Below are 25,408 nucleotides of genomic sequence, written 5' to 3' on the forward strand. Positions count from 1 at the left end.
ATGACTCTTGCAGTCACCATGAAAAGTACAGTGGTGTCTATATCAGAGCAATGATGATGTAGTGGATAACTGATCTTCCAGATATTTTATACACTTATTAGGAATCTATGTTGCAGTGAAAAAAATAATAATTTTGGAAAGCACTGTTAGTTATACAATAATAGCATTTTCTAAATCCGATTAAAGAATTTAAGAACCATTGAATGTTAGAGCACAAAAACAGGCCATTTGGCCCATCAAGTCTGTACATGTGTTTTTCTCTATATGAGCCATATAGTTTAATCCCACTTTCCTACTTTCTTCCAAATTAGCTAATTCCCTTTTAAAAGTTCTTATGATCTGTGATTCAAAAATGGGCAAACAAATTGACAAACAATTCTAAAATTAATTAACCACTTGGCAATTTTTTTTTCCCAACCTCACTTTTATTCTTTTTGGAATTATCTTAAGTTTGTGCTGTGCCCTCAAGTTCCCATCTCGCTTATAGATGGAAACAATCTATCCCTTAAAGCCTTATAACTTTTCACAATCTTGAAAAACTCTATCAGGTCACCCCTTAACCAATAATCTATTCTAAAGGATGTGATAAATGGATACTTGGATAATAATGATCTGATTAGCATAGTCAACATAGATTTATGAATAGGAAATCATGTTTGACGAACCTGTTGGAGTTTTTTGAGCATGTTCCTAACAGAATTGATAAAGGGGAGTCGGTGGACTTAGTATTCTTGGATTTTCAGAAGGCTTTTGATAAAGTCCCCTACAGGAGGTTGGTTAGCAAAATTAAAGCACATGGGATGGAGGTAATATGCTGGCATGGATTAAGGATTGATTAACAGGCAGGTAAGATGTTTCCCCTGGTTGGGGAGCCTCGAACCGGGGGCACAATTTAAAAATAAGGCAGAAGCTACTTGGGACTGGGATGAGAAAAATTTAATGACTCAGGGTTGTGAATCTTTGGAATTCTCTACCCAAGAGGGCTGTGGAAGATCAGTCATTGAGTATGTTTAAAGGAGAGATTGACAGATTTCTAAATACCAATGACATAAAGGGATATGGGGATAGGGTGGGAAAAAGGCATTGAAGTGGAAGATCAGCCATGATTGTATTGCATGGTGGAGCAGGCTCAATTGGCTGAATGGCCTACTCCTGCTCCTATGTTCCTATGTTCCTTATCTAGTGAAAAAAAATCTTAACTTCTCAAGTCTCTTCTTAACTGTAACTTGTTATCCCTGGCACCGTTCCCATAATTTTTATTTCCTTCTCCTGAAAACTCTATACAACAGTTTAACCGGAGTGAAGGAGAGTATAAAACATACAAAGAGTAAGATCTGGGAGTAGTAGTCTATTAACATAAGGTTCAGCATAAATAAGAATGAGGAAGGCCATGCAACCCATATTTGGTCATTCATTGAGAAAAAACCCTATCTATTGTGGCATCCAATTGTTTTTTAAGTAATTGCAAGATTTTCACCTCCGCTATGTTACTTGGAAGTTCTTGCAATGTTTATATTATTCTTTGTGTGATAAACTGCCTGATAGCAATACTAAATTAATAATAAAAACAAGAAATGCTGGAAATACTCAGCAGGTCTGGCAGCAACTGTGGAGAGAGAAGCAGAGTTAACGTTTCGGGTCAGTGACCCTTCTGAGTATTTCCAGCATTTCTTGTTTTTATTTCAGATTTCCAGCATCCGCAGTATTTTGCTTTTATTTTAGCAGTACTAAATTACCATTTACATAGGAACAGGAGATGACTATTCAACTCCTCGATCCTGTTCCACCATTCAGTTAGATCATGGTTGATCTGCACTTCAACTCCATTTACCCACCTTTGATCCACATCCATTGATACCCTTGCCTAATAAAAATCAGTTGATCTCAGTCTCGAAAATTTCAATTGATCCAGCATCCACAGCCTTTTGGGAGGGAAAGTTCCAGATTTCCATTACGCCTTGTGTGAAAAAGTGATTTTTAAGTTCACTCCTGAATGACCTAGCTATAATTTTCAGATACAGCTCCTTTGTTCTGGATGCCACCACTGGAGGAAATAGTTTCTCTGTATCTACTTTGTTGCACTTTTATCATTTTATCACTTCAATTAGATCCCCATTCAACCTTCTAAATGCAAGGGAATACAAACCCAGTTAATGCAACCTGGCTTCATATTTGAACCTTTTAAGCAGTGCTATGATTCCGGTGAATCTGCACTCTCTCCCCCTCAATCTCCATTATGTTATCCGAAAGTTCTTTCTATGTTTCTATCATTCCCAAGGTGCCATGCCCAAAATTGAACTCAGTACTCCATGGGATTTGACCAAGGCTCTGTACAACTGAAGCATCACTTCCTCCCCTTGTATTCCAGCCCCCTTGAGATAAAGGGCAACATTCAATTAGCCTTTATGACTGCTTTTAGTACCTGTGCATCAGCATTTAATGATTTGTGTACTGGTCACCCAAATCCCTTTGCTCCTCTCCAGTTTTTTCACCATTAAGATAACAGCAAGACACAAGAAACCTTTTCATTAGTTGAAATTTATAATCTTTCTCCTATTCTTGCTATGTAATTAGGTATCATTTTTCAGATTTAACAAACCCATATGGGGAACTTGCTATAGGGGCATAGCCATGGGCTAGCCCATGTGGACTGCAGCCTACCCAATTAGCACCCAGACCAACCCTAATCTGAGCCTTGGTAAAACATAGGCAAAATTCAGTAGCAACAGAGGAATATAATGTGGATTCCCCCAAGCTATCAGTCAGACATGAGCACAGCAGCAAAGTCCAGCTTTAAAACCTACACTATGAGGGAGCCTGGTTACCCAGTAAAGGTGATTGGTAAAATGGTAAAAGATGGATAACATGAACAAGACATAGAGTGAAGCTCTATATGTATCATCCTGTGTATCCATCTGCAAAATGTTCCAATGTTGCATGGGGCACTGGCACCAATACTGGGGAAAGTAGGAGCTGTACTGTTGGGACTGGCTTCACTTGAACTGCACTGGGACCAGTGTCCTGATGATTTGTGTAACTAAGGCTGTAGAGAGGGCTTTAAACTAAATAGTGGGGGCGGTGGGGGGGGGGGGGGGGGGGCTCATGTGAGGGGAGCTTTAGAAGGTTAATGAGAAAGGACAAGGCAATAGTGCAAGGTAGCAATATGGGTAATGACAACTAGAGTGTGACAGGAAAGGACAGAGTGTACAAATAAAAGAATGCGCCAGCAATTAGGGTCAGTCAAGGGAAAAATAATAAAGACAGAATTAAAGGCTCTTTATCTGAATGCATGCAGCATTCATAACATGATGGATGAATTGATAGCACAAATAGAACTAAATGTGTATGAAATGAGACGTGGTTGCAGAGTGACCAAGGCTGGGAACTGAATATTCAAGGGTAATTGACATTTTGGAAGGATAGAAAGAAAGAAAAAAGAGGTGGGATAGCTCTGTTAATCAAGGACAAGATCACTACAGTGGTGAGAAATGATCTTGGCTTGGAAGATCAAGATGTAGGATGAGTTTGGATGGAGATAGGATATAGCAAGGGAAAGAAGTTACTGGTGAGAGTAGTTTATAGGCCACTTCACAGTAGGAGCACTGTGGTACAGAGTATAAATCAAGAAATACTGGGGGCTTGTTGGAAGATACTGCAATAATCATAGGTGATTTTAATCTTCATATCAATTTGACAAATAAAATTGGCAAAGGTTGTCTTGAGGATGATTTCATAGAGTGTATTCGGGACAGTTTCTTGGAACAATACATTTGGGAACTAACAGCTAACAGGCTATTTTAGACTTGGAAATGTGTAATGAGACAGGATTAATTAATGATTTCATAGTAAAGGATCCTCTAGGCAAGAAGTGATCATAACATGATAGAATTTCACATTCAGCTTGAGGGTGAGCAACTTGGGTCTGAAACTAGTGTCTTAAACTTAAATAAAGACAATTACAAAGGAATGAAGACAGAGTTAGCTACAGTGGACTGGGAAAGTAGGTTAATAGGTAACATGGTAGATAAGCAGTGGCAGACATTTAAGGAGATATTTCAAAACTATCAACAAAGATATATACCATTGAGAAAGAATGGCTCGATGAGAAGGATGCACCGTGTCTAACTAAGGAAGTTAAGGATGGTATCAAATTGAAAGAAAAGGTGTACAATGCTGCGAAGATTAGTGGTAGGCAGATGATTGGGAAAATTTTAGAAACCAGCAAAGGATAACTAAAAAAAAAAGGGAGAAATTGGAATATGAGAATAAACTAACAAGAAATATAAAAACAGACAGTAAAAGCAGTATATAAAAAGGAAGAGAGTAGCTAAGGTAAACATTGGTCCCTCAGAAGATGAGCCTGGGAAAAAAGATGGCAGAGACTTTGAACAAGTATTTTGTATCTGTCTTCATGGAAGAAGACACAAAAATATCCCAAGTATAGTAGAAAATCAAGGGGCAAAAGGGAGGGAGGAACTTAAAACAATCACTATCACGAAAGAAAAAGTACTAGGAAAACTAATTGTATTGTAAAGGCTGACAAGGCTGACAGGTCCCCTGGACCTAATGGCCTGCATCCTAGTGTCTTAAAAAAAAGTGGCTGCAGAGATAGTGGTTGTAATTTTTCAAAATTCCTAGATTCTGGAAAGGTCCCAGCGGATTCAAGAAAGGTGGGAGATAGAATGCAGGAAACTATAGACCAGTTAGCCTAACATCTGTCATTGGGAAAATGCCGGAATCCATTATTAAGGAAGTAGTAGAAAATTGTAACACAATCAACCAGAATCAACATGGTTTTGTGAAAGGAAATTTGTTTTTGACAAATTTATTCGAGTTCTTTGAGGATGTAACAAGCAGGGTGAATAAAGGGGATCCAGTAGATGTCGTGCATTCGGATTTCCAAAAGGTATTCAATAAGGTGCCACATAAAAGGTACTGCACAAAATAAGAGCTCATGGTGTTGGGGGTAATATATTAGCATGGATAGAAGATTGGCTAACTAACAGGAAACAGAGGGTCAGGATAAATGGGTCATATTCAAGTTGGCAAACTGTAACTAGTGGGTGCCACTGGGATCAGTGCTGGGGCCTCAACTATTTACAATCTATATTAATGACTTGGATGAAGGGATCGAGTGTATTGTAGCCAAATTTGCTGACGATGCAAAGATAGGTAGGAAAGCAAGTTGTGAGGAAGACACAAAGAGTCTGCAAAGGAATATAGATAGGTTAAATGAGTGGGCAAACATCTGGCAGATGGTGTATAATGTGGGAAAATGTGAGGTTGTCCACTTTGATGGGAAGAATAGAAAAGTATATTATTTAAATGGCGGAGAGGCTGCAGATAGCTGCAATACACAGGGATCTGGGTGTCCTTGTGCATGAATCACAAAAAGTTAGCATGCAGGTACAGCGAGTAATTAGGAAAGCCAATGGAATGTTGCTGTTTATTGCAAGGGGTTGGAGTATAAAAGTATGGAAGTCTTGCTAGAACTGTACAAGGCGTTGATGAGACTACACTTAGAGTACTGCATACAGTTTCAGTCTCCTTATTTAAGGAGGGATATACTTGCATTGGAGGCTGTTCAGAGAAGGCTCTCTAAGTTGACTCCTGAGATGAAGGGAAAACCTTATGAGGAAAGGTTGGGCAGGCTGGGCCTTTTCTCATTGGAGTTTAGAAGAATGAGAGGTGATCTTATTGAAACATATAAGATTCTGAGGGGACTTGACAGGATAGATGCTGTGAGGATGTTTCCCCTTGAGAGGAAATCTAGAACTAGGGGGCACAATTTCAAAATAAGGCATCACATTTAAGACGGAGGTGAGGAGGAATTTCTTCCCTCAGAGGGTCATTAATCTTTGGAATTCTCTACCCCAGAAAGCAGTGGATGCTGGGTCATTGAATATATTCAAGGCTGAATTAGACAGATTTTTTTTATCTACAAGGGAGTGGTGGGGGGAGGGGGCCAAGCAGGAAAGTGGAGTTCAGGCCACAATTAAATCATCCATGATCTTATTGAATGACAGGACAGGCTCAAGGAGCCAAATGCCCTACTCCTGCTCCTATTTTTTGTGTTATGTTCTTAAACCTGAAACTTCCAGCACATTGTCACCGCGTCAAGATCCTGGAACTCCCTACCTAACAGCACTGTGGGAACATGTCCACCACCTAGACTGCAGCGATTCAAGAAGGTGGCTCACCAACACTTCCTGAAGGGCAATTAGGGATGGGCAATAAATCCACATCCTGAGAATGAATCATAAATACTGAGTGGGGAGAATTTTATTTCACTGACGTTACTGTCGCTATGTGACTGGGTGTACTTTTAAAGTAATTAGCAAAACTGAATACAGAACTGAGTGGAGTAAAATTGAAAGCTGCTATTTTTATGGGGATTATTCGTGGATTATTTGGCGCAATGTATTGAGGGTGGTGTTCACACCTCGCCCTCTGGATGGCAGTTTTGCTGCGCTGGATCATCTCTACTTGGACTGGAGCAGCCTGACACAGTACCCATCTATCACAAGCCATAGACGTAAGTGTGAGTGTGTTTGTCAGCGAAATCTATCGCTTCTTCTCTTCCCCCTTTCCGCAGACCACGCCATTTCGATCGCTGGTCTTTTGCATGCTCCTATAGACTGCAGCCACCCCTAGGGTCAGAGAATGACCTCCTGAGCTGCTGTCCCACCGGACATCTGAGCGCTGCCGTGTTTGACGGACCACCACCGACCAGTCAAGGTAATGTGATCCGACAGCTTGCATGGGGGCACTGGTATTGTTCGCTAGGAGACCCGAGAGCCTAGGAGAATGATCGTGCTTGGCCTAATATACTAGAATGGACATTTTGAAGATTCAGACCTCATAGCATGCTGAAAACTTCCATTGCAAAAGGCGATCTTTTGTTTCTCACCAGCTTTTTTTTTCTCCGGTGTACATTTTTGGGGTGGTCGGTGTTGGGGATTGGTGAGGGTGGGGCCCGAACAGGACGCAAAAAACCCTCAAAAGTCACATCAGAGGGGAAACAAGTGAACCTGGAGAGCAGAGATTCTCATCAGGGCTGATTCCGACTTATCCGAGTTTCTAGATCCCTACAAGAGACAATATCTCTGTCTCTCTCCCTGGTTCCTTATTGCTAAGTATACCCCAGCACAAATTGCATATCCTCCCCGCAGCAATGCAGGGAAGCAAGGAGGGCTGAGAAACTGCCTTCACTCCAGATGGAAAGCTGCTGTGTCCTACCATTCACATTGTGTGGTTAGAATGTGCCGCAGATTATAATTTTATTCGATACATATGTTAAACGTGCTTATCTTCGTGAGTGTGGGAGAATAGCCAGCAGAGACATACAGCACACGCAATTGACACACCCAGCATCCTTTATTCCCACTGCTAATTTTCTCTGCTGCCCTCCTCTCTCTGTAGGTGCTGACTCCTTGAGGCACAATAATATCCTTTGCTTATATGCCATCATTTATGTGTGGCTTTGACAGTGAGTGCTAGGAAGATATTCAACTTAAAAGGTAATCACAAGTGAGCCCACTCCTGCCACCTGGCAAGTATGTCACCAGCAGAGCTTACTAGACAATGATCAGAAGCGTGGAATATTGGCCGATTTCTCCTCCTTGGCAGAGTTGCTGAGGCCAGTTGTAATGCCTGTACTGCGTCTAATGTCAGCACAGGGTAAAGGCCTGCTCAGTTCTGCAAACGAAACCCGACCCGAGCCCGACAGACCCACATCCGACCTGAGCCTGACCCGGCCCGAGTCCTTTCATTTTTTCCCATTCCCAACCTGACCCAACTCGACCACTGGAATGTTCAGTTAACCTAGCTTCCGTTTTTCACTTTTTAAGCTTGTGCAGATAAGCAACAAAAACTGTAACTGGACTTGAAAGCTTGTTTAAAAAGTACATTGAGATTGGAGCCACGTACTGGAGGTGGTGAGCCAAAGATTGTTACCATAGAAGTTAGTGATTGGTCACTAGTTAAACAGAAACCCATGGAGTTGGGCCCAGACAGGTTGTACCACACTGTACCAGTATCTGTATTGCTTAGAATAAACACAGCATTGCCCGAAGACTCAGAAAATATCATTATACATTACCTAGACTCCTGCTTTACAGGTTGAAATACTTGCTGCAAGTTTATCCAGTGAGCAGCTGAGGTGCAGAGACCAGGAAGGTCCTGAGTGATTAATTATTATAAGATATATGTTCCTATACAAAGAACAGTACAGCACAGGAACAGGCCATTCGGCCCTCCAAGCCTCCGCTGATCTTGATGCCTGTCTAAACTAAAACCTTCTGCACTTCCGGGGACCATATCCCTCTACTCCCATCCTATTCATGTATTTGTCAAGATGCCTCTTAAATGTCGCTATCGTACCTGCTTCCACCACCTCCCCCGGCAGCAAGTTCCAGGCACTCACCACCCTCTGTGTAAAGAACTTGCCTCGCACATCCCCTCTAAACTTTGCCCCTCGCACCTTAAACCTTTGTACCCTAGTAACTGACTCTTCCACTCTGGGAAAAAGCTTCTGACTATCCACTCTGTCCATGCCACTCATAACTTTGTAAACCTCTATCATGTCGCCCCTCCATCTCCGTTGTTCCAGTAAAAACAATCCGAGTTTATCCAACCTCTCCTCATAGCTAATGCCCTCCAGACCACACAACATCCTGGTAAACCTCTTCTGTACCCTCTCCAAAGCCTCCACGTCCTTCTGGTAGTGTGGCGACCAGAATTACACGCAATATTCTAAGTGTGGCCTAACTAAAGTTCTGTACAGCTGCAGCATGACTTGCCAATTTTTATACTCTATGCCCCGACCAATGAAGGCAAGCATGCCGTATGCCTTCTTGACTACCTGATCCACCTGCGTTGCCACTTTCAGTGACCTGTGGACCTGTACGCCCAGATCTCTCTGCCTGTCAATACTCCTAAGGGTTCTGCTATTTAATGTATACTTCCCACCTGCATTAGATCTTCCAAAATGCATTACCTCACATTTGTCCGGATTAAACTCCATCTGCCATTTCTCCGCCCAGGTCTCCAACCGATCTATATCCTGCTGTATCCTCTGACAATCCTCATCACTATCTGCAACTCCACCAACCCTTGTGTCGTCTGCAAACTTACTAAAAACTCCATTTTCCTCCAAATCATTTATATGTACTACAAACAGCAAAGGTCCCAGCACTGATCCCTGCGGAACACCACTAGTCACAGCCCTCCCTTCAGAAAAGCACCTTCCACTGCTACCCTCTGTCTTCTATGACCGAGCCAGTTCTGTATCCATCTTGCCAGCTCCCCTCTGATCCCATGTGACCTCACCTTTTGTACCAGTCTGCCATGAGGGACCTTGTCAAAGGCTTTACTGAAGTCCATATCGACAACATCCACTGCCCTTCCTTCATCAATCATCTCCGTCACTTCCTCAAAAAACTCAAAACTATATTAAAGAGGTTGTGCTCTACCTTCGATTGAATCGTTCACTTCAGACTAGTGTGGAGTGTTTCCCACCTTGACGTCCTGGCTGTCACTGTGTCTGACCCGAATGCTGGACCTGGAAGAGTAGCCCGACCCGACCCGAACCCGACGCACATCGTCAGGTCCCATCGGGTTTGGGTCGGGTAGCCATGCTCTAGCACAGGGCAGGAAAGCAACAGACTTAAATAAAACCATTTTACATTCTACTTCATTCCTTCGTTGTGCTGTATCATGTGTGGTACCTCAGGGCGGCCAAGTAACTGCCTATGCAACCAGGCTGATTCTGTGAAAAAAGTAGGTAAGTGAGTACTGTGCACAGTTCTGGTTTCCATGTTACAAAAAGGTTATAGAGGCAATGGAAAAAGTCCAAAAAAAGATTTACAAGGATAATACGAAAAGTGAGTATTATAACGATCAGGTAAAACTGAACAGGCTAGGGTTCTTTGCCTTAGAAAAGAGAAGACTGAGAGGAGACCTGATAAAGATTTCTTAAATTATGAAAGGGTTTGATAGGGTAAACATACAGAAGATGTTTCCATTGGTGGATGAGATAAAAACTAGGGGCCATAAATATAAGATAGTCACCAATAAAATCAGTAGGGAATTCAGGAGAAACTACTTGAGCCAGAGAGTGGTTAGAATCTGGAACTTGTTACTACAAGGAAGAGTTGAGGCGAATAATATAGATGCATTGAAGGGGAAGCAAGACAAGCACATAAAGGACAAAGGAATAGATAGTTGGGCTGAATGGCCTGTTTTTGCTGTAAATTCTATATAGTTTAAGGTCAAAGCCAAAATACTGCAAATGCTAAAAATCCAAAAACAAAGACAAGAAAAGCTCAAGTACTCAGCAGGTCAGGCAGCATCTGTGAGAACACAAGTCAATCAATCAACAGTTCAGGTCTAAAGACCCTTCCTCAGATCTTAGATCTGAAGCGTTGACTGACCTGTTTCTTCACAGATTCTGCCTGACCTACTGACTATTTCCAGCTTTTTTTGTTTTTGTTTTAAAGAAAGGCTTGCAATTATATTGCACCTTTCACAACATCTGGATGTCCCAAAACGCTTTACAGACAACTAATACATATGAAGTGTAGTCATGGTTGTAATGTAAGAAATGCGGCCACCAATTTGCGCACAGCAATGTCTCACAAACAACAATGGCGTGAATTTTGTGGTAATAATGATGGCAAAACTGTCATGACTCACTGTCATTACTTCTCTGAAACTGACAGCAACTTCTGGAGTCTGCACATGTGCAGTTAAATCCAGTAATCCAGAAATTGCTGTCAGTGATTCTATGCTTCCTCAGAGGGTGCACTGTTGAGGTCGCTCCAAAAGGCAATTGATTAGAAATCATTGAACTGAGTCTCATACTCTTAGTCTCGCTGTTAAAACTCTTGATAAAGTTACACCTTGTTGAATGCGATATAATTGGGTTTTTAGTAGTGTACTCAGTTCATAATTGCTGCTAAGCACCCACGCTGGCCCTGAAAGAATAATTTTATATTTGCTACCTGGCAAATGTCTCCACAATGATAAGAAATTCCACATAGTTAAAAAAAATTAAAGCTTGTTTATGATATGTTAGCTTCTACCTTAATCCCATTTGTATGCCCCAATCATTTATGTCACTATCTGTCAAATTTAAAATTAAAAGGATTCAGTGGTTTTAATTTCCTGATTTGCTATCTTTGAGAATACTTCATTGTGATTGGCTGTTTATCCTGCTTGATTACATCACTGCTGCTGGATCCCTGGAGAGCCCCTTGACTTGGCACCAGATTCAAACTGACCTCTGGAAAGGGGAAATCTGTGCCACAGAAATTACTAGACCTTTGTAGACAGCTTTCTTCAAGATCAGCAGTGGCTACCATTGCTTCGCTGCAGGCCTCAAAATCTAGCCCATTATGATAATGACCAGACCATCTGTTTTTAGGTGTTGGTTGAGGGATAAGTATTGGCAGGACGCCATAGTGCATTGGAACTTTTATGTACACCTGAGAGGACAGATGGGCCTTGATTTAATGTCTCACCCGAAAGGTGGCATCTCCAGCAGTGTAGCACTCTCTCAGTACCGCACTGCAGTGTCAGACTCAATTATGTGTTCAAGGCTCTGCAGTGGGACTTGAACTCACAGCATTCTGACTGCATTTAGATAATGCCTTACACATCCTCAGGACATCCCAAAGTGTTTTACAACAAAGAAATAATTTTTAAGTTGTAGTCAATTTCAACATTCTCAAGAAATGAATCTGGGATCTTTCTGCTTTGTAATGCTCAGCCATTTTCTGGATAAACTCACTGAACCCTCAGGAAGCACTATCATGTTTTTCACTATCTACAGTACTATTATTACTTTACTATTTACTGCACTATTAAGTCTTTAGTGGCATTTTAGGGGGCCCAGTAGCATAGTGGTTGTTACTGGACTAGTAATGCAGAGGTCTGGACTACTAATCCCAAGAATCTGAGTTCAAATCTTACCATGGCAGTTTGAGAATATGATTTCAGTTTAAAAAAAAGTACCAGTAAAATGACGATGAAGCTGTTGGATTGTCATTCAAAAACCTCAACAATTCTTCTCAATACTCAAACTGTACTTTCCTTTAGGGAAGGAAACTTGCTGTGTTTTTATACGTGACTCCATTCTCACACCAATGTAGTCAACTTTTAACTGCCCTCTGAAGTGGCCTAGTGAGCCATTCAGTCATATTAAAACTGCTAGAGAGAAAAAGAAGATAAAAACCAATGGACCATTCAACTGTGACCATGGCATTGAATCAGGATATTGCGAAATAAAAACGAGAAATGCTGGAAATACTCAGCAAGTCTGGCAGCATCTGTGGAGAGAGAATCAGAGTTAATGTTTCAGGTCAGTGACCTTTCATCAGAACTGTTCATCAGTGGGCCCCCCCTTCCTGATGCCAGGTCCCTCATTCAGGCACTAAGTGCCTTTTAATGAGGACATCACCACCACCACCACCCCTCGCCACCCCCCGCCCCCGGAGCTGTGATGCAGCCTGCACATTTTTTCGTACTGTGCTTCCCGTGCAGCGACAGCACTGACTGCCGCATGGGTCACTGCCGCTGCAGCAGGAAGAGGCCCTTAACTGGGGGTTAATTTCCCAATTAAGGGCCTCAATTGGCGGCAGGGTGGGAAGGCCGTTCATAGGTGTTCCTGACCCGGACTAAATTTCAGCAGAGATGGGATGGTGGCGAGGACCCTCTCCCCGCCACCATCCCACCCAACTTTATGCTCGCCCTGTCTCCAAACCTGCCACGGGGGAGAGCATAAAATTTTAATCTTACAGTTAAAAATTGGGCATGAGGCAGCAGAAGAATTGTACATGACCACAATCTGTGATCTAATGCCTGGGATCTCCCTCACTACTCCATCACCATCAAGGCAAATGAGGAACCCTGGTTCCATGAGGAGGATACAGCAATGCTGCAAAGAGATATAAGTGGAATTTTTTGCTGGCGGCAGGGGTCTCGATGTCAGGGGAAACCGACGTTGAAATCTCTACGTCAGCTCTTGTATGGAAGACCTGCCACAGAGGCGGTGACTTCTGCTGTAACTCCAGCCACCAGACGGCAAGGAGCGGCACTGGAACCAGGATTAAGGTAGGTCAGGGCAGAGGGGTCTCACGGGGTGGGGGGGGGGCGGTCACAGCGGAGGGCGTGTAGGTGGGTTAGGGGGTCAGCAGCAAGGGCAGGGGAGGTTACCCTCAGTGGGCCCCCCAACTTCCCAATGCCAGGTCCCTTGATCAGGCTCTAGTTTCTTCGAATGAGGGACCCCGCCCCCCACCCACCCCACAGCCGGGAAGCAGCCTGCAGGATTTTTCGTGCCGTGCTTCCCGTGCAGCGACTGAGCCACCCGCTGCACGGGTAATTGCGGCTGCAGCGAGAAGAGGCCCTTAATTAGGGTTAATTACCCAGTCAAGAGCCTCAATTGGTGGCGGGATGGGAAGGTTGTTCACAGGCCTTCCCGTTGCGACTAAATTTCGGTAGATGCTGGATGGTGACGGGGTTTTTCCCCACCCCCACCCCCCGCCACCATCCCACCTGATTTTATGCTCTCTCCACCTTCAAACCCGCTGTGGGGGAGAGCATAAAATTCCACCCATAGATGGTTTAAGTGAGAGTGGGCAACAGGTGGGGAAGTGTGAGGTTATTCACTGTGGTAGTAAGAATAGAAATGCGGAACATTTTATGAAAAGCATGAAACTTCCAAATGTTAATGTTCAGAGAGACTTGGGAGTACTCATACAAGAAACACAGAAAGTTAGCATGCAGCTAGGGCAAGTAATTAGGAAGGCAAATGACATGTTGGCCTTTATTGCAAAGGGATTGGAGTACAAGAATAAGGAAGTCTTGCTACGTTTGTATAGGGCTTTTGTGAGACCACACCTGGAATACTATGTACAGTTTTGGTCTCCATATTTAAGGAAGTATATACTTGCATTGGAGGCGGTACACCAAAGGTTCATGAGATTGTTCCTGGGTATAGAGGGTTGGCCTTTGATGGGAGGCTATACTCTCTGGAGTTTAGAAGAATGAGTGATGACCTCATTGAAACATACAAGATACAGAAGGGGCTTGACAGGGTAGACACTGAGAGGTTGTTTCCCCTGGCTAGGGAATCTAGAACACGGCGGCACAGTCTCAGGATAAGGGGTCGATCATTTAAGACTGAGATGAGGAGAAATTTCTTCACAGCGGGTGAATCTTTGGAATTCTCCACCCTTTAGGGTTGTGGATGCTCCATCATTGAATATATTTAAGTCTAAGATAGACGAATTTTTGGTCTCTCAGGGAATCAAAGGATGTCGGGAATGGGCAGGAAAGTGGAGTTAAGGCAGAAGATCAGTCATAATTGTATTGAATGGTGGAGTGGGCTTGAGGGACTGTATGGTCTACTCCTGCCCCTATTTCTTATGTTCTTATGAGGGATGTGGAAGAGCATGCATGTGCCAGGAATAAATGAAAATGAAGCGCCAACTCGGTGAAGCTATAACACAGGACTCCCTCCATGCAAAACAGCAAAAGTAGCATGTTATAGGACAAGGATTCTCAACCAGAGGTTTGCAGCTCCCTAAAAGTCTCCAAGAAGGTTTCAAGGGGTCCGCCAAAAAAAAAAGATTGACGTAATGGCAGACCAATCAGAATTGGAGTCTGGATAAGCGGTGGCTGAGCTGCCTTGTCAATCAAGGGATGCTGTCCAATGAGAGTGAATCAGAGCCAGGGTATCTCTGTGTTTGCACAGGTTTTGGTTGGTGGAGACAGAGAGAGAGAGGGGAAGATATTCAAGCTGGCCCATGCAGAAGGCAGAGGCAGCAGCTGGTGTTTGAACGCAGTGTGAGGAGGGAGGGAGGGGGTAGGGCAATTAACAAATCTTGTTCTTACCATAAAATATTTATTTTTATGTTATTTGTAAAGCAGCAGCTGGCAAGGGCTAGAGCTGTGTTGGATGGTTTACAGCCATTGCATGAAAGACCAAGATTTGGAAGAGTGTTTATATGTCTTTGGAGTAAGTGTATGGATCTGTCATTTGAGTGGAAAAACACTGGTCAAGACAGGGCTTTTACTATGCAGATGAGTCGTATGAAACTAAATAATTAATGCAGATATTATAAAAAAAAATTCTTATGATTTTATAATTCCATGAGTGAATTTACAAGAGTGGAAAAGTTGCAATTACGTTACTGTCAGCTGTACCATTGGGAATTAGAATTGTGCCCAATATCATATTATTACAATAAATGCATTTTAAAAAAATGCTTGCTTAAGTTACAAAGAACTTGCAAATTGGAAGGATAATTATGGTCAGCTGGAGTGGGGAGAAGAGAGTCTCAGCCCAAGAAGGGGAAAGACTGGATGATAGCAAAACTGTAAGAAGAACAAAAATAATAGAAATATATATATTTAATTGTAAAACTTATTTTTATACAGAAAATGTGCTTGTGTTGTGTAGCGGGGGGTCCTTGGAATTTTTATAACACGGGATGGTGGGGGATAGAAGGAAAAAGGTTGAGAATCGCTCCTATAGGCAGAGCTAAGTGACCTCACAACTAATGGATCAGGTCAATGCTCTGCAACCCTGCCACATTCAGTCATGAATGTTGGTACACAATTAAGCAATTAGCAGAATGAGGAGGCTTTATGAACATCTCCATCCTCAACAATGTTGGAGCCCAGCAATTGAGTAGAAAAGACAAGACTGAAGCATTTGCAACTCTCTTTAACCAGAAGAGCCAACTGCAGGATCCATCTTGGCCTCCTCCTGAGGTCCCCATCGACACAGCTGCCAAACTTCAGCCAATTCAATGCTCTTCAGTGACATCTAGGAATGACAGAGTGCATTGGATCTCCTACAGGCCCTGAGCACATCCCGGCTGTAGTTCTAAAGACCTGTGCTCGGGAATTAGCTGCGGCTGTAACTAGGCTGTTCCAGTAAAACTGCATTACAGGGATCTATTCAACAATGTGGAAAATTGCCCATCTTGTACAACAAAAATGGGACAAATTCACCCCACTAACTATTGCCCTATCAACCTGCTGCCAATATTCAGCAAACTGATGGAAGGAATCATCCCCAGTTCTATCAAGCGGCACTTACTCACCAGTAATCCAATGACCGATGCTAAGTTTGGGTTCTGCTGGGATCACATGACTCCAGACTTAATTACAGTCTTGGTCAAGCTACCAGGAAGTGACATTCTCCAACAAGAAAGAGCCTAATCATCTCCTCATGACATTCAATGGCATTACCATTGCCAAGTTCCCAACCATCAACATCAAGGGAGTTCACCATTAACAAGAAACTCCACTGGTCCAGCCACATAAATGCCATGGTTAGTGGAGCAGGTGAATTGTTAGGTATTCTATGGTGAGTAGATCACTTCCTGACACTTCAAAGTTTCTCTTACACCTACAAGGCAGACGTCAGGAATGTGATGGAATACTCCCCAGTTGCCTGGATGAATGCAAGCTTAACATCAGCCAGAACAAAGCAGTCCACTTGATTAGCGCTTCATCCATGAGCCTAAAGGTCCGCCCCGTTCACCACTTGTGTAGCATGGTTTTAGTGTGTATTGACTACGGGATACACTGCAGAAGTCCTTCAGCAGGCCTTCGCAAACCCGTGACCTCCACCACGTAGAAGGACAAAGACAGCAGATACATGGGAACACGATCACCTGCAAGTTCTCTTAAGTCACACCACTATGGCTTAAACATATATCACCATACTTCATCATTGGTGGGTCAATATCTTGTAACTCCACTACCTAACAGCATTATATAAGCACCTTCACCTCACTGCAACGGTTCAAGAAGAAGACACACCAGCATCTTCTCAAGGGCAGCTAGGGACGCGGAATAAATATCGGCCATGCCAGATGTCCCCATATCCTTAGATTGAATTAAAAGTAAACATTGACATAATCTTGCTGAGTATTTGGCCCGCAAATAAAAAAGAATTGCCCGTCATGTTTGCATAAAGTTAAATGACAAGTGTTGACATGTTGGTAGTTTGTGGTGATGGTGCTATTTTTAATTATTTAATTTAAACAATATATGTAAATTGTACTAGACTAGTCAAGAGTCCTTGTTGAGATGAATCACAACGAATCCAAACTTACAACAAATTAAATTGTGGTCCTTGCCAATTGTGGCATCTTTCCTGTAAATTGTCTCAATAACTACCCATTCAAAATCGTTCCTAGTTTTCAAAATAATGGCTTGCAGTAGTGAGTTTTTTTTTAAATTACTGCCTGCAGTGGGAATTATATCCAAGTTATAGCAGCAAATTTGAGCCAATTGTAAAATTCAGTCTCTATTTGCCAATGTAAACTAACAGGTGGAAAAACCTAAAAGGAAATTTACCTTTTTCTTCCTTTCTGAAAGTTGGACATGTTGGATGTGATACCTGACTTTTATTTCCCATCTGTATAAACAACAGGGGCATAAAAGGTAGTCTCCAAGAAGTCCACCCTAAGTCTTTTGTTCCTTTTGTATGTGTAATACAACAATTTTGCCGCAGTGCCTCTGCTATAAACTTTCAAATTTATGCGAAGGAAAGTGGCTTGACATTTCACTTTGGGTGTAGTTGGAGATCCAAGTGCAAATTGTGCCCAAAATTGTGCTAGTTTGAGGTTTTTCTTTGTTTGCAAGTTCGTTTCAGTATCACCAACCGTAAAGCCTGGCATGGACCAGTGCAATTGGGCAATGTTTTAGAACACAATTTTTTAAAAAAGCTTTAAAATATATTCTTTGAAATATTTGAGTGGTAATCCAAAAATGGGTTTGTCATAAAAAATAAGCATTCTTAAACAGAGTGTCTAGTCCACCATTTGAGTAACTCAATTTTAAATAACTGAAAATTACTTTAGAAAACGATACAGCATCATTTGCTAGTTATATTGGTGCATAGTAGTCAGTTTCATAGTAAAAATTCAAAAGCTTTTAAAACATGTGAAATATGTCCTTGCACCTAAAAAGGAAAGCTTAATTTTAAGAACCTCCTTGAAGGCCTCCAATTGGGCATAATTAGCAGTAATTCGCCATGGTGAGTAATTGGATCTGGGAGCTTGGCCAATTTTGTGGGGAAGGGCGGACTTCTAGCATGATGCTTTGTAAATTAGCACAAGAGATTGAGGCAACTCGATTTGTACTGGATGTAATTTGTGCTTGAAATTCTGCGATCTTCTGTGTTGGTTTGGCCGTTTTTGGGCAAGTTGTGCTGAATAAAACATAGGTCGGCAACGTGTCTGTGGTAAAAATTTTGAGGCCCGTGTTAATTTTAAATATTTTGCGGCAAGCCTTTAAACTAGTGTAAACACAAGTTTAAAGGCTTGGAATAAGACATTTATAATTATCAGGAGCGAAAATAGTTCCAAAGCATTGGGGCATTGGGCTATTTCCGACAGCCCGCTAAAGTTTTGTATCCGGCCCGCCAATCAAAAGCACAAATGGTTTGCCTGCTTGCAGATCTCCTGTCCAATCAGAGCGCAGAGGAGGCAGGATTCGCGGGGAAGACTGGTGCTATCAATCAAGTGCTCCCTGCCCCTGTTTGAACAGATAGGATAGCGCACAGGAACAAATGATAGAAGTAGAAAGGCAAGACATCTTTGAGCCAGAGCAAGCTGTTTTTTTTTATATAGGCAGACAGGAGAGGAGGGGAGAAAGAGAGGGGGGGCGAGAGAGAGGGGTGAGGGGGCTGAGGGGAGAGAAGGAGGAGGAGAGAGAGAGTGTGGGGTGAGAAAGAGTGGGGGGCAAGAGAGAGAGAGAGTGGAGGGCAAGAGAGAGTGGGGGGCGAGAGAGTGGCGGGGCGAAAGAGAGTGGGGGGTGAGAGAGAGTGAATGAGGGGCGAAAGAGAGAGAGTGTGGGGGGGCGAGAGAGAGAGAGAGTGTGGGGGGGCGAGAAAGAGAGAGTGTGGGGGGGGCGAGAGAAAGTGAGAGAGTGTGGGGGGGGGGGTGCGAGAGAGAGTTTGGTGGGAAGAAAGAGAAGATGGGGGGGAGAGAGGGAGGGAGAGACAGAGGGTGGGAGAGAGAAAGGGGGGACAGAGAGAGACAGTGGAGGAGAGAGAGAGAGTGGGGAAAGAGAGAGGAAGGGAGAGACAGATGGGTGAGAGAGGGACAGAGGGGGAGAGAGAGAGAGGGGAGTGGAGGGAGAGGGAGAGAGGTGGGTGGGAGAGAGAGAAAAATGGCGGGGAGAGAGGCAGGGGAGAGAGAGAGGCAGGGTAGAGAGAGAGAGGTGGGGAGAGAGAGAGACTGGTGGGGAGAGAGGGGGGTCGAAAGAGAGGGGGAGAGAGAGTGGAGGGAGAAGGGGAGCGAGAGAGGCATGAGAAGGGGTGAGAGAGGCGTGAGAAGGGGAGAGAGGGGGGAGAGGGAGAAGGGGAGAGAGGAGTAGCAGAGAGGGGGCAAAGGGAAAATGGGACAGAGAGGGGGACACGGAGGGGAGAGAGGAGGGAGAGGGAGCAGGACACGGAGTGGGGAGAGAGAAGGGGACACAGAGGGAGAGACCTGGTCACAGAGAGGAGAGGGGAGAGAGATGGACACAGAGAGGGAGAGGGATGGGGAGAGAGAGAGAGATTAAGATTAAGATCAGTGCTGACAGATGGGCATCTATCCGAATTCTCTACATCGCTCATCAAATATGCGAGCAAACATTGACTACTTGTGCAAGCAAAAACAATGCCAGGGATCTCACTAACTAGGGAGAAATGTGTTTTAAATCAGACTGTGTTTTGATGACATTAGCTTGGCTATACACTTTGTATACAGACTAATTGCACCCATATCCGTGGCTGAGTCAGGAATTTTGTCAGATGTCAGTGGTACAACATTTTGGTGCCTATCCCTGATAAAAACAGCATAACCTAAGGAAAACACCAGCCCAATGTATTTAAAAATCTGTGCATGTACAGATACTGACAGTGCCTAGTGCATGACAGTTCTTTAAAACAAATTCCACGGGTGATATCAGTTTGGAATATTTTTACGTTAAAAGTAGGGGAGAGCTGTGTTGTTTACATAGGCGGTCTACAGCAAGTACAGAGTACAAATCTGCAAGAAGTCCTCAGAATGTCCATTGTAGAACACAATGCACAGTCCAGTGTTCAATCACAGTCACCTTTTGGCCTAAAAAAATACACAGTTCATATTAACTTCTACTGGTCTTGATCATCTATGGAGATTCATTCGTGTTTATTAGATTGCAGCATAGGACTGTTTTGAATTTGACAACTTTGATAACAAAGTTAATCTAATTCTGGAGAAGTCAATCTGATATTCAGTTGGACAAATGTTGGACTGCAGAGGTTCAAGAAGCAGACTCATCACCACCTTCTCAAGGGCAACTAGGGATGGACAATAAATGCTGGTCTTGCTCGTGATGCCGAGAATGAATAAAAAAATTGGCATCTGCTGAAAGAGAACTGAGCCAGCAACTGCCTGTCGAGGTAAAATCTTTAGGTCTGGAAACTTTGAACATTGCCAGGAATTCCAGAAGAATGTGCTACCCAACAGCAAAACTTTTTAATAGAATCTGGCTTTGTTTTCCTTCCATCACCTGATTCAAGCTATAAAGTGATAATTTTTAAGTCTTTTCTTCCTTTTTTCCCCACTGTGTCTCTCATATAACTTGCCCATGATTGAGACAACTCTGTGTGTTATTACTACCTTGCTTTACTTGTTTTATAATTTCTGTATCTAGTTGTTTTCATAATTGATTTTTATACAGTTATTTGATGTTAGTGTTACTCATTGTGTTATTGTGCATTAGTTAGTATTTTATTTTTTTCTGTGCATTTTGTACTGTAGAAGTAACAGAAACTTGGAGGCAAAACATAGAGATGGTATGTAGTCATCCACCGAATAATTATTTCATTTCATAGTTTACACACAATATGAATAAAGCATTTCTGATATTAAAGAAATCACAGGTTTTTTGTGAAAACTGCTGAGGAAAGTAGCTGCGGATGTTGTACAAAATGCTTTGTTCTGGCTGATCTAAGATTGAGGATGCTCATAAAAAAACCTCAATCTGCTGACAACACCCTTGCAAAAGTTGTGGTAATGTAAAGATGAAGGCAGTTATTTCAGGCAGTTGAAAATACAGTGTTGAATACATGTGGTGGCCTCTTGCCGATATATGAGCTTGAATAATTCCACAGCAAACCTCTGTGGGTTTCTGTTTAAGGAAATATTGCAACTATGTCTGCCTGCAGTTTATAAATATACCTCCTTTTGACAGAACTACGGGGTGACATTGTAGTCAAAATGTGCAAAGAAATGCGTTCTCCATTTTCTCATCACCAGAGCTAACAACTGTGATAGAGATAGGAAAAAAAAGCAAAAACCAAAAATGCGAATAGCAGTTAAAAAAATCGTCATCCATCGTGGTCTAATAAAAATTAGAAATATTAGGCACATAGATTGTGGGTGGTCTCAGTAATTACTTTTGACGCTGACATTTTCAACATATTGGAGGATTGGATAAAATGTCTGTTTCCATTTGGAATAGTTTTATGTTGACATTTGAAGACTGGCAACATTTTTAAATGGAGTCAGATGATTGAAAGGAAACAGCTAAGATCCAACACAAATCTCTGAATCTGGAATAATTGGATTGTGATCTAAGAATTGTGCCCTTTAAGAATTGGATTCATTTTTACTTGACGCACATGAGAATGGCTGGCTGAATGTAAATAAAGCATTCAACATTTATGGACAGATTAAGCATCTGTAATTGGTTGAGAATGTGCCAAAGTATATTGAGAAAACATCTTTCGATTAAATACTGAAATAGAATAAAAGCTTTGCTTGATTAGCAGTCACTGCAGTACAACCAGACTGCAGTTTGATAGATTGATGGATATCAATGCAATGTGCTACTGAAATTCATTGCACTGTTAACCTTTTAATACTGAGGTAAGTTAAAGATTAATTTGCAGCTATCATGCCATTATTGTTCTGCATAGCTCACACTGTGTTAAAGGGGAATTGGCTTCATTTAAAAAGTTTTGAAGCCTTTAATCTCTTTTCCACATATGATTTACATCATATCAAATGATGCAGTTCTTCGTGCTTTTCTCTCAAATTACAAAAGCAGCCAAAAATGTTTGTCATGACAGCAGTGTCCCTTTAATGATATCAAGATTCAATGGAATTCAATGGAAGGTATTGCTATTAAGAATAAAATTGATTTTGCCTTTATGTCAGCTTCTATGTTGAAATAATCTTCAGTTGTATAATGTAGATGGTGAGTCCAGTAATTGTTAAAGGAAAAGGGAAAGATTTTTGCGTACTTTGAACTTTATGGAATTATATGGGTTGACTGAAATGAAAAGACAGGTCAAGTAGTTGAATTGCTGCATCTTGTCAAAAAGAAATGTATAAAGTTGTGGTTTATTTGAAGTGACTGTTGAGGGACATTCAGCTTATGATCTGGATGCTGGCTTTTCTCTTATTTATGGTATTGTACTGCAGCTGTTAGAACTGAGCAATAGTGTTTTGCTTTATCTTAAATGCTAATCTAAACTGGCTGTGGGTGTAACTTTTCCCTCAGGCGTTAGGAAGGACAAATACTGGATAATTATGCTCTTGGCTTGGCATACCAAGAAAATAGATACTCAGATAGTTGTGTTTTAAACAATTCAACCTGGGCTGTAGTGTGCAACACTGCAGTTTGTTTCAGAAGGAGCTCCAAATAAAAAGGATTAAGCTTTATGAACAGAGTGCGCCCATTGTAAAACTTTGTTCTGAACAACCATAATTACAAGCTAAAAACTTCAAAAATTCTTGCCCTTTAATTGTGATCTGTATAATGTTTTCTGATTGAACATTTGCACTATTTTGTCAGGCTGAACTCTCTGTGATCCAGTCATTTCCCTTGATTTCATCTAGGGTTATGGTTACATACACTTAAGTAATTCTATTTCTGACAGTTATCTTAAAAGGAAGTAAAAGGTGAGAATTCATATGAAAAGCCTAGGACTAGTATTTTGTTGGCAACGATCTATTAGTTACAGGGAGACTTGGCATCCAGCATGGCAGCCCAGAGGGTCTAATGAGAGGGAGGACCTGAAGGAAATCAGCAAGGATGTCTTACTGCAGTTATACAGGGCCTTGGTGAGACCATAGCTGGAGTATTGTGTGCAGTTTTGGTCTCCTTATCTGAGGAAGGATGCTCTTTCCATGAAGGGAGTGCAAAGAAGATTTACTAGGCTGATTCCTGGGATGGCAGGATTGATGTATGAGGAGAGATTGGGTTGACTAGGCCTATATTTACTATTGTTTAGAAGAATGAGAGGAGATCTCATAGAAAACTATAAAATTCTAACAGGACTAGACAGGCTAAATGCAGGGAGGATGTTCCTGATGGCTGGTGAGTCCAGAACCAGGAGTCACAGTCTCAGGATATGAGGTATGCCATTTAGAACTGAGATGAGGAGAAATTTCTTCACTCAGAGGGTGGTGAACCTGTGGAATTTTCTGCCACAGAAGGTAGTGGAGGCCAAGTCATTAAATATATTCAAGAATGAGTTAGATATATTTCTTAATGCCAAAGAGATCAAGGGATATGGGGAGAAAGCGGGAACAGGGTACTGAATTAGACAATCAGCCATGATCTTTTTTGAATGGCGGAGCAGGCCCAAAAGGGCTGAATGGCCTACTCCTGTGCCTATTTTCTATGTTTCTATGCTCCACCCACCATATTGGTAAAGTCCTCTGCTTAGGTGTTATTAGGCCTTTTGCATCTGCAAATAGGGAACTTGATGCCTGTTTCAAGCCCCTTTTTTACAAAATTTGTTAATGACTGACTGCAGCACAGAGCTTGGACATTGCAGTCAGTATTCTCAGATGCTTTGCTGCCAAACCGTAAAGGGACTGCTGGAGGCTGCCTCCTGAATGGTAAGTTTTTAGTCTTTTACTTACTTCTGCTAGCTATTTTACTGTTAGCTGCAGGAGTACTTGGCTCAGCTCCACATTGAATTTGTGGGCTGCTGTTAGCCACCACTTGACCCCTCCTGATTGTCTCCCCTCATTTCACTCATTACCACCTCAGTCAGCGTCCAAAACACATTTATTTTCTGTCATGCAAGAAAACCAAGATGATTTTCTTGTGACCAATGTGTAGTAGACTGACCAAGTACAGGTCCAAGCTGTCTGGGTATGAATAACAAGAATGTATCAACACTGGCTCCAAACACAGTATAGAAGGATAAGAAAAAATGTTTTACAGTTTGAAGCTAGTTACCTGGTTAATTGAATAACAGAATTGCATACGCACAACATCCGCTTCAATTCCCATTTGTCAGATATGAAACGCCTTTTACAAATCCATGCTGGCTCTCTTTAATTAATCCATATTTTACTGAGTATTAATTTTAATATGTATTATGACCTCTAGAATTCTCCAACGTCTTGCTTACCCGTCCATAGATCTGTGGTTTATCCCTTTCTCCCTTTTGTAACAGATGTAACTGTCCAGTCCTTTGGCACAATTTCCATATCCTAGGATATTTGACAGATTGTGATCAGAGTATTTGCTGTTCCCTCTTTGACTTCGCTCAGCATTCACCATCAGGGCTTCAAAGGGTGCTTCCAAAAGCAAGGACATATGCACAGCAGTGGAGATGTTGTAGCAGTCACCACTCCTGTCACAGAGTATCCAGCTACAACAGTCTTGCTTGACTTCTAGCCCCTCACCTAAGGGAGCAAGAACATCAGAATGAGCAGTACCATACCCACTGGTGCATAGAATTAAATCGTTCATGGATGGCTAGGCAGACATGCTGAAGAGGAAATCCTTTGGAATTTAAAAGCCGCATGCACATAGATATTCCAATACACAGACTTCAATGTGCATCACCAAGAGTGTCTTGGTAGCACCACTTAGTGACCGAGCTGGCCAAGTGCTAAAGAACATAACTGCTAGGTGGGTCTGCGGCAGGTGGAGAGGGAGCCAACAATAGGGTAAAACCTACTAGATCTTGCCCTCGCCAATCTACCTGTCGCAGATGCATCTGTCCTTGACAGTATTGGTAGGAGTGGCCACCACATATTCTTTGTGGAGACGAGGTCCCATCTTCACATTGAGGAGATCCTCCATCATGTTGTGTGACACTACCACCGTGTTAAATAGGATAGATTTCAAACAGATCTGGCAACTCAATACTGAGCATCCATAAGGCACTGTGGGCCATCAGCAGCAGCAGAATTGTATTCAACAATCTGTAACCTCATGGCCTGGCATAACCCTCACTCTACTATTACCATTAAGCCGGGGGATCAACCCTGGTTCAATGAAGAGTGCAGGAGGGCATGCCAGGAGCAGCACAGGCATACCTCAAAATGAGGTGTTAACCTGGTGAAGCTACAACACAGGATTACTTGCATGCCAAACAGCAGAA

The 25,408-nt window shown here is 42.4% G+C and overlaps 1 protein-coding gene across 1 annotated transcript in view; it reads left to right on the plus strand.

Annotated features, from left to right (window-relative positions):
• Nucleotides 1–6,510: 6,510 nt before the first annotated feature.
• LOC137372142 (inositol polyphosphate 1-phosphatase-like) overlaps nt 6,511–25,408 on the plus strand; it is a 67,154-nt gene continuing 48,256 nt past the window's right edge. The window contains exon 1 of the mRNA XM_068035637.1: nt 6,511–6,738. The gene's annotated coding sequence lies outside the window, so the exon portion shown is untranslated. The remainder of the gene's footprint in view (nt 6,739–25,408) is intronic.

This window comes from Heterodontus francisci, chromosome 7, assembly GCF_036365525.1.
Source record: "Heterodontus francisci isolate sHetFra1 chromosome 7, sHetFra1.hap1, whole genome shotgun sequence".
Taxonomy (NCBI): Eukaryota; Metazoa; Chordata; class Chondrichthyes; order Heterodontiformes; family Heterodontidae; genus Heterodontus; species Heterodontus francisci.